Raw genomic sequence first — 14,952 nt, 5'->3', positions numbered from 1 at the left:
TCTTCAGTTGTTAATCTAGTCACTCTGCACTCAGCAGTCAAGCTTAGGCACCACAGGACGGGGCAGAGTCCCCGATGAGAGTGGGGCTATTATTTCCTCTCATACTGCTGCTCAGGGGAGAGGTCTACCTGAGCCAGATGGCTGGTGCCATATGGGGGTGACTCAGCACCTGTATCCCGCCAGCTATTCCCTCAGTTCTCTTCCCAAAGCCTCCATCCCCAGTCTCTCCCCAGGTGTCTCTAGCCCACTATGTCCCCACCTTTGCCAGAGCCCAGGGTAAGTGGCTGCAAATAAAAATTTATGCTTTGGCCCTTTTAACAGCTCTTTGCATCTCCAGCTGCCTTTCTCTGATGGAGAGCAACCCTGCAGTTCTTCACTGCTGGCTGTTATCTGCATGGTTTTTGGGCTCTGGTTGCTGTAGGCTGGAGGTCCCTGCTTATGGTTTAGACTTTACTCCTCTCAGGGCCACTTAAATATCCTTCTGGTGCTGCTGCCTGTGGGCATCCAGCCAGCCTTCTCGAGTCTCCACTGCATTCCATACTAGTCAGGTTGTGCTAAAGCTGATTCTTCAGTCTCTCCAAGGTTATAAGGCTTCTCTCTCACTATCATTCAGTTGTTTGTTCCAGATGATTTCTCCATAATTTAGTTGTAATTCGAGATTGGTCCTGGGAGGAGGTCAGTGTGACTTCCATTCTTTCCTCTGCCATCTTGCCCCTGTCTATTTAATATTAGAGGGTAATATTTAAAAATGAACATGGAGTGGAACCCTTACGATGATGGCAATATTATGTTAATATATTTGTATCTTGGTTCCCACACAAGTATGCTGAAATTTTGAAAATGTGTTGACCTGTTCATTTATGGGTTGTGCATATACATATGATACTTTAGTAAAAAATGTTTTTTGAGTCCTGCCCAGTGTGGCTCAGTTGGTTGGGCGTTGTCCCACAAAGTGAAAGGTTGCCAATTCAATTTTCAGTCAGGGCACATGTCTGGGTTGTAGGTTCAGTTCCCAATAGGGGCACATACGAGAGGCAACTCATTGATGTTTCTCTCTTGCATCAATGTTTCCCTTCTTCTTTTTCTCCCTCCCTTCCCCTCTCTAACAATAAATAAATAAAACCTTTTAAAAATCCAATAAAACAGAAAAAGTTTTTGAAAAAATAAACATGTAAAATGAAAATGACAAACTAAAAATGTTTGCCACATTTTGGGAATACAAAAGAAAAATTCATTGGTATTTTATTACAATTATTTGGGTAACATTGGTTAATTAATAACATTATATAAATTTCTGGTATATAATTTCACAATATGACATCTTTGTAGTCTGCTTTATGCTCACCGCCTGAAGTCTAGTCTCATTCCATCACTGTGTACTTGACCCTATTTACCCTCTTTGTTCTATCCCTATGCCCCTTCTCTGGAAACTATCTTTCTGTTATATGTATCTATGTGTTTTTTTCTTTTGTTGTTTGTTTTATTTGTTCATTTGATGTTTTTTGTTTTATATCCCATATGATTGAAGTCACATGATTCTTGTCCTTTTATGTCTGACTTATTTCACTTAGCATATTGACCTCTAGAGTCATCCATGTTGTTGCAAATGGCAAGAATTCATTGTTTTTTATTGCTGAGTAATATTCCATTGTACATATGCACCACTTATTCTTTGTTCATTCATCTACTGATGGACACCTAGGTTGCTTCCATATCTTGGCTATTGTAAATAATACTGCAATGAAAATTGAAGTGCATATATCTTTTCAAATTAATGTTGTCATTTGCTACAGATAAATACCCAGCAGTGGAATTGCTAGGTCCTATGAAATATCTGTTTTTAGTTTTTTTGTAGAATTCCATATAGTTTTTTACAGTGGCCGTACCACTTTTCAGTCCCACCAATGATGTAAAGTGTTCCCTTTTCTCCAAATCCTCATCAACCTATGTTATTGGTTGAATTTTTGATAATAACCATTCTGACTGGTATGAGGTGGTTTCTCATTGTGGTTTAGATTCGCATGCTTAATGGTATTGAGCATCTTTTCATTTGTCTCTTAGTTGTCTTCATGTCTTCTTTGGAGAAATGTTTTTTCATGTCCTTTGCCTATTTTTTATCAAATTGCTTTTGTTGTTGTTTTTGTTGTTGCTTAAGTTGTATGAGTTCCTGGCACAAATTATGCTCCTTTTTATTACAAAATCTTTTATTACAAAATCATAAGCATGTAATTCTGTAACATAACAATATCACACTTAAGCACACCATATGACATTTTAGGTGAATTGTTTAAATTAAAGCTATAAGTTATTACACCCATATTGTTACCCTACCAACTACACTCAAGCAGGTGCCACTTCTGCCAGACCCTGTATTTTGGATATCAGCCCCTTATCAGCTAGATAATTGCAAATATTTCATCCCATTCAGTAGGTTGTCTTTTTGTTATGTTGATATTTTATTTTGCTGTGCAGAAGCTCCTTGGTTTGATGAAGTCCAGTTTGTTTATTTTCACTTTTGTTTCCCTTCTTCAAGGGGACATAGCCATAAGATATTGCTAAGACTGATGTCAAATAGTTTACTAGCTATATTTTCCTCTAAGATTTCTATGGTTTCAGGTCTTACATTTACATCTTTAATCCATTTTGAGCTTATTTTTGTATATAGTGTAAAAGAGTGGTCCAGATACATTTTTTTAATGTATCTGTCCAGTTTTCCAAACACCGCTTGTTGAAGAGACTGTCATTTCTCCATTGTATACTCTTGCCTCCTTTGTCATAGATTAACTGACCATATAAACAAAAGTTTATTTCTGGACTCTCCAATCTGTTCCATTGATCTGTGTGTCTGTTTTTGTGACAGTACTATACTGTTTTGATTATTTTAGCTTTGTATTATAGTTTGAAGTCAGGGATCATGATACCTCCAGCTTTGTGCTTCTTTCTTAAGAAAGCATTGTCTATTCATGGTCTTTTGTGATTTCATCTAAATTTCAAAATTGTTTTTCTAGTCCTGAGAATAATGCCATTAGTTTTTTATAGGGATTGCACTGAATCTGTAGAATGCTTTGTGTAGTATGGCAATTTTCACAACATTAATCCTTCTAATCCCTAAGCACAGTATATCCTTCTATTATGTCCTTTTTAATTTATTTCTTCAATAACATAGTTTTCAGAGTACACGTTTCTCACCTTCTTGGTTAAACTTATTCTTTGGTATTTTATTCATTTTGGTGTAATTGTATTTGAGATTGTTTTCTTTTTTAATATATATTTTATTGATTATGCTATCACAGTTGTCCCATTTTTTCCTCCCCTTTATTCCCTCCACCCCCCATTGCACCAGCATTCCCCTCCCCTCCTGTAGTTCATGTCCGTAGGTCATATATATAAGTTCTTTGGCTTCTTCATTTCCTATACTATTCTTAACCTCTCTCTGTCTATTTTGTATCTACTCTATGTTTCTTATTCCTGGTACTTTTTCCTCCATTCTCCCCTCTCCTCCTTCCCTCTGATCTCCATTTCTGTGATTCTGTTCCTGTTCTAGTTGTTTGCTTAGTTTGTTTTTGTTTTTCTTTTTTAGGTTTAGTTGTTGATCGTTGTGAGTTTGTTGTCATTTTCCTGTTCATAGTTTCTGATCTTCATCTTTTTCTTAGATAAGTCCCTTTAACATTTCATATAATAAAGTCCTGGTGATGATGTACTCTTTTAACTTTCCCTTACCTGGGAAGCACTTAATCTGCCCTTCTGTTCTAAATAATAGCTTTGCTGGATAGAGTAATCTAGGCTGTAGGTCCTTGCCTTTCATGACTTTGAATACCTCTTTCCAGCCCCTTCTTGTCTGTAAGGTTTGTTTTGAGAAATCAGCTGACAGCCTTATGGGAACTCCTTTGTAGGTAACTGTCTCCTTTTCTCTTGCTGCTCTTAAGATTGTCTCCTTATCTTTAATCTTGGGTAATGTAATTATGATGTGCCTTGGTGTGTGCTTCCTTGGGTCCAACTTCTTTGGGACTCTCTGAGCTTCCTGGATCTCCTGGAAGTCCATTTCCTTTGCCAGATTGGGGAAGTTCTCCTTCATTACTTTTTCAAATAAGTTTTCAATTTCTTGCTCTTCCTTTTCTACTTCTGGCACCCCTATGATTCTGATGTTTAAATCTGAATGTTTAAAGTTGTCCCAGAGGTTCCAAAGCCTCTCCTCATTTTTTTTCTAAATTCTTGTTTCTTCATTCTGTTCTGCTTGAATGCTTCTTTCTGTTGTAAACCGTCAATGTGAGTCCCGGTTTTCTTCCCTTTACTGTTGGTTCCCTGTTTACTTTTCTTTATTTCACTTTGCATAGCCTTCACTTTTTCTTCCATTTTGTTACCATAATCAACCAATTCTGTGAGTATCCTGATTAGCAGTGTTTTGAACTGTGCATCTGATAGGTTGGCTATGTGTTCATTGCTTAATTCTATTTTTGGAGCTTTGAGTTGGTCTTTCATTTGGGCCATATTTCTTTGACCCAGCAGGCCTCTTATGTTGGAAGGGGCAGAGTCTTTGGTATTTGCCAGGGTGGGGCAACACAGGTCACTGCATTGTGATGCTGTGTGTGAGGGAAGGGTCCGAGAGGGAACAATGCCACTTGCTAGGCTCCTGTCTGGCTTTCAGTCACTTTCCCCAATACCCACTAGCAAATTGGGCCCTTCTAGTGCTGATTCCTGGGTGGGTGGATTTGTGAATATTCTAGGACCCTGTGAGTCTCTCCTATGAACTCTTCTGTTAGGCTGGGAGTTTCTTCCACTGCCTCAACCCCCACACATTTTTATAGCCAGAGTTTTTGAGGCTTTCTTTTCCCGCATTGGAACCCTGGGTCGTGGGGTCTGCCTCGCTCCCCAGCTGTTCCTCGTGGTTTATCCATATGCAAATGTGGGACCACCTGGTCTTCCAGCTGCCACCTTGCCAGAGGCTGCTTGTCTCGCCCCTCCTACCTGCCCAGATGAATGTTTCTCCTTTAGCTCCCTGGTTGTCCAACTTCCATACAGTTTTATTTTCTGGCAGTCTGGTTATTTTTTGTTTTTAAATTTGTTGTCCTTTTGGTTGTGCAAGGAAGCAAAGTGTACCTACCTTTGCCTCCATCTTGGCCAGAAGTCCTGAGTATGTTTTCTTAATTTCTCCTTCTGATCATTCATTATTAGTGTATAACAGATTTCAACATATTAATTTTGTAGCATGTTACTTTACTGAATTCATCTCTTAATTCTATTGATTTTTGTATATGGTCTTTATCAAGTTAATATAGTTCCCTTCCATTCTTTACTTAGAACATTTGTCATACATGGGTGTTGGGTTTGTCAGGTTTTTTTGTTGGCATCAATTAATACAATCATGTGGCTTTTTTTCTTCATCTTGTTGATATGATAGATTACATTGACTGATTACTGAATATGGAATCGGGTTTACATACCAGGAATAAATCCCACTTGGATTTGGCATATAATTCTTATTATAGAGTGTTTGATTTGATATTGTCAACTGATGGTCATTGGTACCAATTCAACGCCAAGAGGAATCATCAACTTGGATTATTGTGAAGAAGGAAACTTTATTCATTGCAAACAGCTCAATCTCCACCACTCCTACCAGTCTGGATGTGGCTTCTTTTTTATATCCTTAGTTGTAGGACTTCCATTCTGCTAGATTTTAGGCAGTTCTGGATGATGATTGTTCTGATAGTTTAGTTGTAGTAATTTTGACGTGGTTGTGGGATGATGGAAGTGCTGCATTTACCTCACTGCCATCTTGACCAGAAGCCCAGAAAGTTAGGGTTTATTCTTTGTGTTGTACATTTTAGGGGTTTTGACAAATGTACAATGACATGTATTCACCATTATAGTATCAAACAAAATAGGTTTTTTTATTGCTTTGAAAATCCCCCATGCTTGAGTGATTCATGCCCCCCTCCCTTCAAATCCCAGGTAACCAATTATCTTCATTTTGACTTTGTAGTTTTGTCTTTTTGACAATCTTATAGTTTGAATAATAAAGAGGGAACTCTTTATTGGAACTTCTTTCTAATATTGGAACTTCTTTCACTTAGCAATATGCATTTAAGTTCCTCTGTGTATTTTTGTAGCATGATAGCTCATTTCCTTTATAAGTTAATTATTTGGCTGGGCAAAAATGTGTTTAGATTTTTCCATAAAATAATAGATACATTTTTCATTTTCATCAATGATTTTATTAATTTGGATATTTTGAGCATGTTGGCTATCTCCCATGTGGTATAACACTGATTGTTCTCAATTAATGTCTCAACTTGATAGCTAACAACTTCAATTGGTCTACCCAGCCATGGAGCATCATCCAGCGAGAAATGTCCAGCACAAAACTTTGCAAACCACTTTTGACATGTTCAAAAGCACCTTTTCTATACATTGCACTTTCTCCATACACTGCACAAATCTCTTTTTTTGCATTTAAGTTGCATCTTTATCTTTCTTGAAATAATAAAGCATAATATGCTGAAAATGTTGTGTATTTTCTTCCATCTTTAATATTAAAATGACTACACAAAAATCCACCAATTCTGATATTTTTTTAATGCACACTGATATGGCAGCTGTCACAATACAATCTAACAAAATTGTTTTGAATAAAGTTAAAGACAACTAAGTTCTACTAGAGCCATCGTGAAGGAAAAAAACCAAATGAATTTTTTGACCAGCCCAATATATTTCACTGTATGGATATGCAAAAGTATTTTGGGGGTATCCATCCATGTATTCAGGCACATTTCAGTTGCTTCCATGTTTTGGAAATTATGAATAAACTTGCTATAAATATCCACATGCAGGTTTTGTGTGGAAATAAGGTTTTAAATAATTTGGGTAAATACAAAGGAGCTCAACCAGTGAATCATATGGTAAAAATATATTTAGCTTTAGAAAAAAACTGTCCAACTGCTTTCCAAAGTGGCTGAACCACTTTGCATTCCCACCAGCAATGAAGGAGAGTTCCTCTTGCTCCATGTCCTCACCAGTATTTGAGGTTGTTAGTGTTTCAGATTTTAGTCATTCTAAAATGTAATAGTCTCTCACTGTTAATTTGCTATTCCCTAATGACATTAAATGTTGAGAACTTTTTCATATGCTTGTTTATTATCTGTAAATGTATGATGAGATACCTAATCAGATATTTCCCCTTTTATCTAATTGTTTCCATTTTATTGTTGAGTTGTAAGGTTTCTTTGCACATTTTGAATACCATCCTTTAATCAGATATGCCTTTTGCAAATATTTTCTCCCTATCTATGGGTTATTTTGTCATTCTCCTGACATTGTCTTTTTCAGAACAGAAGTTTTTAATTTTGATGAAATCTAGCTTATTGTACTTCCTTCATGAATTGTACCTTCAGTGTTTTATCTAAATAGTCATCAATAAACACAAGGTCATCTAGATTTTCTCCTTTCTTGTCTTCTAGGAATTTTATAGTTTTGTGTTTTACAGTTAGGCCTGTGATAAATTATTAGGTAATTTTTTTTGTTAATCTTTTAATTTGATAGATTTCAAACTTCAAGACTATTTGTGAGATGAATGGGAATTCGTCTTTTCCTTTCAATAGGAAAAGGAACTCCACTATACTCCATACCCAGATTCACCAATTGTTTTATACATACACTTCTTTTTTCCAAACCATTTTAAAGTAATTTGGAAACATCATACTCTTTAACCCTAATTAGTTTAAGTGGTGTTCTTAAGGACTTTGTCTCTTATAACCACAGTTAACAAAATCAGAAAACGTAATATTGATACAGTTAGATTATCCACAGTATGTATATTAAAAGTTAAAATTATCATAATAATCACTGATAGCTTTTATCAATTTAATCTCCTTTAACCTCAGTACTGACTGAGCTTTTCTTTCCTCAGCTTTTCTTTCTTTTTTTTTAAATTTTATTTTAATTTATTTTTTCAAATACATTTGTCTCTGCATCCACCCCACCACTTTCCCTTGCCCCCTCCCTCCTTCCCTCCCTCAGCTCTTCCCCTTTGGTTTTCTCCATGAGTCCTTGCTATATGTTCCTTGACTTTCCCCTTCCTTTTCCCCGCCCCCCCCCCTTCCCTCTTGTCTCTGTTGATTTCTTTTCCTTTCAGTGTTGCTGGTCATATTTTATTTGCATCTTTGTATTGTTGGTTAGGTTCCGCTTATAGGTGAGATCATATGGTATTTGTCTTTCGCACCCTGGCTTATTTCGCTTAGCATAATGCTCTCCAGTTCCATCCATGCTATTGAGAAGTTTAGTAGTTCTTTTTTTCTTTCTGCTGCACAGTATTCCAGGTGTATGTGTACCATAACGTTTTGATCCAATCATCTACTGATGGGCATTTAGGTTGCTTCCAACACTTGGCTATTGTAAATTGTGCTGCTATGAACATTGGGGTGCATAGGTTCTTTTGTATTGGCGTTTTGGTGTTCGTGGGGTATAGTCCCAGCAGGGGAATCCCTGGATCAAAAGGCAGTTCCATTTTCAACCTTTTGAGGAAATTCCACACTGCTTTCCACAGTGGCTGCACCAGTCTGCATTCCCACCAACAGTGAACTAGGGTTCCCTTTTCTCCACAGCCTCGCCAGCACCTGTTGTTTGTGGATCTGTTTATGATGGCCATTCTGACCGGTGTGAGGTGCTACCTTATGGTGGTTTTGATCTGCGTTTCTCTGATGGCTAGTGATGCTGAGCATCCTTTCAAATGCCTCTGGGCCCTCTGTATCTCCTCCTTGGAAATGCGTCTGCCCAGGTCCTTTGCCCATTTTTTGATTGGATCGTTTGTCTTCTTGGAGTGGAGTCGAGTGAGTTCTTTATATATCTTGGAAATCAAACCTCTCTCTGATGTATCATTAGCAAATATATTTTCCCATAGGGTTGGCTCCCTTTTCATTTTGCTGATGTTTTCTTTTGCCGTGCAGAAGCTTCTTATTTTGATGACGTCCCACTTGTTTATTCTTTCCTTTATGTCCCTTGCTTTAGGAGACATATCAGTGAAAAAATTGCTGTGTGGGATATCTGAGAGTTTCCTGCCAATGTTCTCCTCCAGGACTTTGATGGTGTTGTGACTTATATTTAAGTCTTTTATCCATCTTGAGTTTATTTTTGTGTATGGTGTCAGCTGATGATCCAATTTCAATTTTTTGCATGTAGCCGTCCAGCTCTCCCAATACCGTTTGTTGAAGGGGCTATTATCGCTCCATTTTATGCTTCTGCCCCCTTTGTCAAATATTAGATGCCCATAGAGACCTGGGCTTATTTATGGGCTTTCTATTCTGTTCCACTGGTCTATGGGTCTGTTCTTATGCCAGTACCAGATTGTTTTGAGTATAGTGGCTTTGTAGTAGAGTTTGATGTCCTGTATTGTGATCCCTCCTATTTTGTGTTTCTTTCCCAAAATTGCTGAGGCTATTCGGGGTCGTATATGGTTCCATATAAATTTTTGAAATGTCTGTTCTATTTCTGTGAAATACGACATTGGTATCTTAATAGGGATTGCGTTGAATCTATAAATTGCTTTGGGTAGTATGGACATTTTGATGATATTAATTCTTCCAATCCATGAGCACGGTATATGCTTCCATTTATTTGTGTCTTCCTTCATTTCTTTTTTCAACGTTGTATAGTTTTCTGCATACAGGTCTTTTACGTCTTTGGTTCAATTTATGCCTAGGTACTTTATTTTTCTTCTTGCTATATCAAATGGTATTTTTTTTTCTGATTTCTTCATCTTCTCTTTCATTGCTGGTGTACAAAAATGCCTTTGATTTCTGAATGTTGACTTTGTATCCTGCTGTTTTGCCAAATTCACATATTAGGTAGAGGAGTTTTTTGGTAGAGTCTACGGGGTTCTCTATGTACACTATCATGTCATCTGCAAACAATGATAGCTTTACTTCCTCCTTTCCTATTTGGATGCTTTTTATCTCTTTCTCTTGTCTGACCTTTGTGGCTAGGACTTCCAATACGATGTTGAAAAGACGCGGTGGGAGTGGACATCCTTGTCGTGTTCCCGATCTTAGTGGGAAAGCTTTCAGTTTTTGCCCGTTGAGTATGATATTGGGTGTAGGTTTTTCATATATGACCTTTATTACATTGAGGAATGCCCCATTCATTCCCATTTTGCTGAGTGTTTTGATCATAAATGAGTGCTGTACCTTATCGAATGCTTTTTCTGCATCTATCGAGATGATCATGTGGTTTTTGTCATTTATTTATGTGATGTATCATGTTTACTGGTTTGCGTATATTGAACCATCCCTGCATCTCTGGGATGAATCCCACTTGATCGTAGTGGATAATCTTTTTAATGTATTGCTTGATGCAGTTTGCCAATATTTTGTTGAGGATTTTAGCATCTATATTCATCAGCAAAATTGGCCTGTAGTTTTCTTTCTTTGTAGTGTCTTTATCTGGTTTTGGGATCAGGTGATGCTGGCCTCATAGAAAGAGTCTGGGAGTCTTCCCTACTCTTGGATTTTTTGGAATAGTCTGAGAAGGACAGGGGTTAGCTCTTCCTTAAATGTTTTGTAAAATTCTCCTGTGAAACCATCCGGCCCTGGGATTTTTGTGTGCTGGTAGTTTCTTGATGTTTGCTTCAATTTCTCCAGCCGTTATCGGTCTGTTCAAGCTTTCTGTTTCTTCCTCCTTCAGTGTTGGAAGATTATACTTTTCTAGAGATTTGTCCATTGCACAAAGATTTTCAAATTTCTTGGCATATAATTGTTCAGAGTAGTTTCTGATGATCCTTTGTATTTCTGTGGTATCAGTTGTTATTTCTCCTCTTTCATTTCTGATATTATTAATTTGGGTCCTCTCCCTTTTATTCTTGATGAGCCTGCTTAAAGGCTTGTCAATAGGTAATTTTTATGAGAGATGTAAAATACATTTTTTTTTCCTGCGGGTGGATATCCAGTTCTAGCACCATTTGCTGAAAGACTATATTTTCACCAATATTGCCTTTGCTGCTTCATCAGATCAGTTGACTATATAAATTCCATTGATTTATTTGTCTATTATATCAATGATACCAAAATTTCTTGATTATTTTAACTATATAGTAAGTTTGCAAAATAGGTGATGTCAGTACTCTGTTTTTGTTCTATTCCTTCAATATTGTGCTGGCTATTCTAGGTCTTTGACTTTTCCATATATACTTCAGAATTTGTGTTTAGGACCCACAAGTTAACTTGCTGTAATTTTTTTTGGATTGCATTTAATCTATAAATGAAGTTGGAAATAAATGACATTTTGTCAATATTGAGTCTTCATATCTATGAACATGGAATATCTATTTAGTTATTTGATTTTTTAATCAGAATTTTGTTATTTTCCTCATATCTATCTTTTACATATGTTGTTATATTTATACCTATGTATTTCACTGGGGGGGTGCCAATGTAAATAGTACAGTGTTTTTAATTTAAATCCCTTTATTGCGGGTGTATGGAATGCAATTGACTTTCATATATTAACTTTACATCCTACAACCTTTCTTGTAAACAACATGTATTATATAAAATGCCCAACAAAAAGCATAGAAAGCAGGAAAATAATGAAAGGAAAAAAATAAATGAATAACAGGGACAAATACTAGAAAACATTAACAAATATGGTCAATATTATTCCAAATGTATAAATAATGATTGTAAACACTGGTGGTCTAAATACAACAATTAGAAAGCAAAGACTGTCACAGTGGCTAAAAAAAAAGACCCAACTATGATAAACAGTGCTATTGTGAAAATTCTTTTGCTAGATCAATGATACCCTCACTAAAAAGGCCAAATATAAACATTTGTAACAGCTCTCTTTGCAATCTTAGGATACTCTTCAATTAAACAGTGATAGTAAATAGAGCTTTATTTAAAATTTAAAATTGAAAACTAAAACAAGTGACAATATTGTTCTAAAATGTGCCAAAATTTAGTATGAGAATATGTGAGATTTTGTTGAAACACTACCTGCATTAGTATAAATCCCAGCACATTTTTGAATTCCCATGATAAGATGATATTCTTATTAAGCATATAAATTATTTATAAAATAAATAATACAAGCCTGACATTGAACATCTTTACTCCAATACTAAATTCAGAAAATTATGAAATAATATTTACAATACTTTGAGGGGGTGAATGTACTTTAGAATTTTATACCTAACCAAAAATCATGATAATTCTCTGTATTACTCTATACTATTTTTAAAAATCTATTACTAAAATTGATATGGGAAGAAATTGAAAACTCATGTAAATAAATAACCATGGAAACCATTAGAAAAACCTCCAGAGAATGATCCAGCTACCACCATTAGTAGCAGTGGGCCCAGATAATTATACTGGCTGTTTCTACCAAACCTTACAAGAACAGATATGTTGTTTAAATTATACTGGAAAGTACAAGCCAATCTTACAAGAAAGAATCATGGCACATCTGGGACATGGCTATCAGAAATCATGAGGATATACACTGCTCTCTGAGGTTCACTGCAAAATCTGGGTAGGAGGTATAGCTAAAAAAGGAGAGAGGTGCTGATAATGAGACCAATCCATCAGAGAGTAATAAAACAAAGCTCTGTGTATGTTCATCAGCCCCCAGATGTTTGAGTCCATCCATCATCAACTGGTGTGCCCTTCTAGAGAGATATTTGACAATATGCATTAAAAAATCTTTAAAAGGTTTACATCCTTTGATCAAGTAATTCCACTTCTAAAAATCAGTAGTAATAATTTATTGTAGTGATGGCTGCAACATTCTGTAAATATACTAATAATCACTGAATTTTATACCTAAAATGGGTAAATTTTATGGTATATAAATTATACCTCAATAAAACTTTTATAAAATCAAAGCTAAGAAAGAATATAAGGTACAGACAAAAATTTAAGCCCCATGATGTTCATTGTAGTCAATTGTAAAGTGAAAATTTGAAACACCTTAATCACTGAAGTTTATTTAATCAAACATCACCTAAGTATCTATCTACTCATTGCCAGGTTGACACTGGGCACACAGAAATGAATTAGATCTAGACTCTGACCACAGAGGAATTCCCAGGCAGGTTGAAGTCAGACAAGACCTATAAAAAAATCAATGAAGGGACAGAGGAAACTGTGGAGAGAAGGGTCAGGGAAGTGTACCTTGAAGAGGTGCCATTAGAGCACCTGGGATTGGAACTCACTTCCCCCGGATTGCATTGCTTCTCAAGGAGATCAGACCAATACAACTGTCACCCAAAAAGAAAAATAAATATTGCCCCTGTAAAGGAGATGTGATATCAGTCACAACCACAGATACCCACTGTCATGCACTCACCTGGACCAAGAATAGTGCAGGGAAGCTTCCTGAGTACCCATCCCAATGGCTTGGAGAGCCCCATACACTTTCAGGGTACTTCATGTTCTTCTCTAGGACATCTCAGAGGTCTGTCACCAGCCTCAGCAGGTTTTATCTCCCGTTTCTTTCCTGGGTATGAGCAGAAGAGCAGAAGAATCAGAGCAAATGCAAATGAATGCAGCAAGTATTTCCAATAGCTCCTCTTGCCAGTGGTTCCAGATTCCTGTCTTCAAGTAGCTCAAAGTCTACTTTGAGTAGCTTGTGAAGGAGGAAGTAGCTTGTGAAGGAGGAAGACATAAAACGATATACTGATACAACAGTGTAATAAATGCTGGCAGGAGGATGTGGGAATCCAAAAGCGGGTACCAGATCTACTGTGGGGATTAAGAAAGGCTTTCCAGAAGTGATGATATCTGAATTCAGTTTCCAAAGTGACAAGTGGTTAGCCAGCTAAAAAGTTGGAGGTCAAGGTTATTGCAAGCCTATTAGAAATGTTGTCCAGAAGAACTGGAGACAATCTTCAATTTAAAAAAAAATGGTTAAGTACATCATGCTATACTCATACTCTCTGATTCCATGCAAGTTTATCCCAAGCACTTAGCACAGTACCGGACACACTGTAGGCACTCTATAAATATTTGTTGAATGAATGAATGAATCCAGGTGGAGCAAAAACTACCACAGAAAAAGGGTTAATATCTGTACTAGCTAAAACTACACTCCAACTCAAGAGGAAACTGCAAACAGCAACAACAATAATAGATACATCTTATGCTCACAATGATGCTATGGGTTAGGTTCTATGACTGCCCATTTTACAAAGAGGAATCTGAACCACACAGCTACTAAGATAACTTGGATGAGCATGACTCCAGACCTCATATTTTCAGCCCACTACCCTTTACTGGCAACCCATCCCCCCAATAGGCATAGAACTAGATTGGGCAATTCACAGAGAAAAAAGACAAATCAGTAAGAAACATGAAAAGATTGAGTAATCTTATTAAAAATCAAAACAATACTGAGATATCATTTCTAGTGCTTATCAGATTAACGAAGATTTTAAAAATTAATAAAAACAAAAGATATTGGCAAGTTGGTGAAGAAACAGACACACACTTACGCACCATTGGTGGGGTTGTATTGCATATGTATAGGGCAAATTGGCGGAGTCAAGATTTTAAGTGTCTACATACCTTTTATTTTAAAGATTTTATTTATTTATTTTTAGAGAGAGGGAAAGGAGCGAGAGGGAGAACAACATGATGTGTGAGAGAAACAGCAACCGGTTGCCTCTCTCAGGCCCCCAACTGCATGTGCCCTGACTGGGAACCAAATCAGCAACCTTCAGTCCGTAGGCCAGCACTCAATCCTCTGAGCTACACTAGCCAGGGCTAAGTGTCTACATACCTTTGACCCAGGAATTCTTTTTTGTTTTTAGGATTCTACCCTATAAAATTCTCATGTATGCCCAAAGATGTTTATTGCAACATTATTCATAATGGATGGGGGAAATCCCTGGAAGTAACCTAAATTTCTATCAATGAGAAAGTGTTTAAGTAAATTCTGCTACCATTCAGGTTCTGGAATATT

This window comes from Pteronotus mesoamericanus, unplaced genomic scaffold, assembly GCF_021234165.1.
Source record: "Pteronotus mesoamericanus isolate MK-2021 breed Mesoamerican mustached bat unplaced genomic scaffold, CSHL_Meso_final contig_166, whole genome shotgun sequence".
Classification (NCBI taxonomy): domain Eukaryota; kingdom Metazoa; phylum Chordata; class Mammalia; order Chiroptera; family Mormoopidae; genus Pteronotus; species Pteronotus mesoamericanus.
This window is presented reverse-complemented; position numbering follows the sequence as displayed.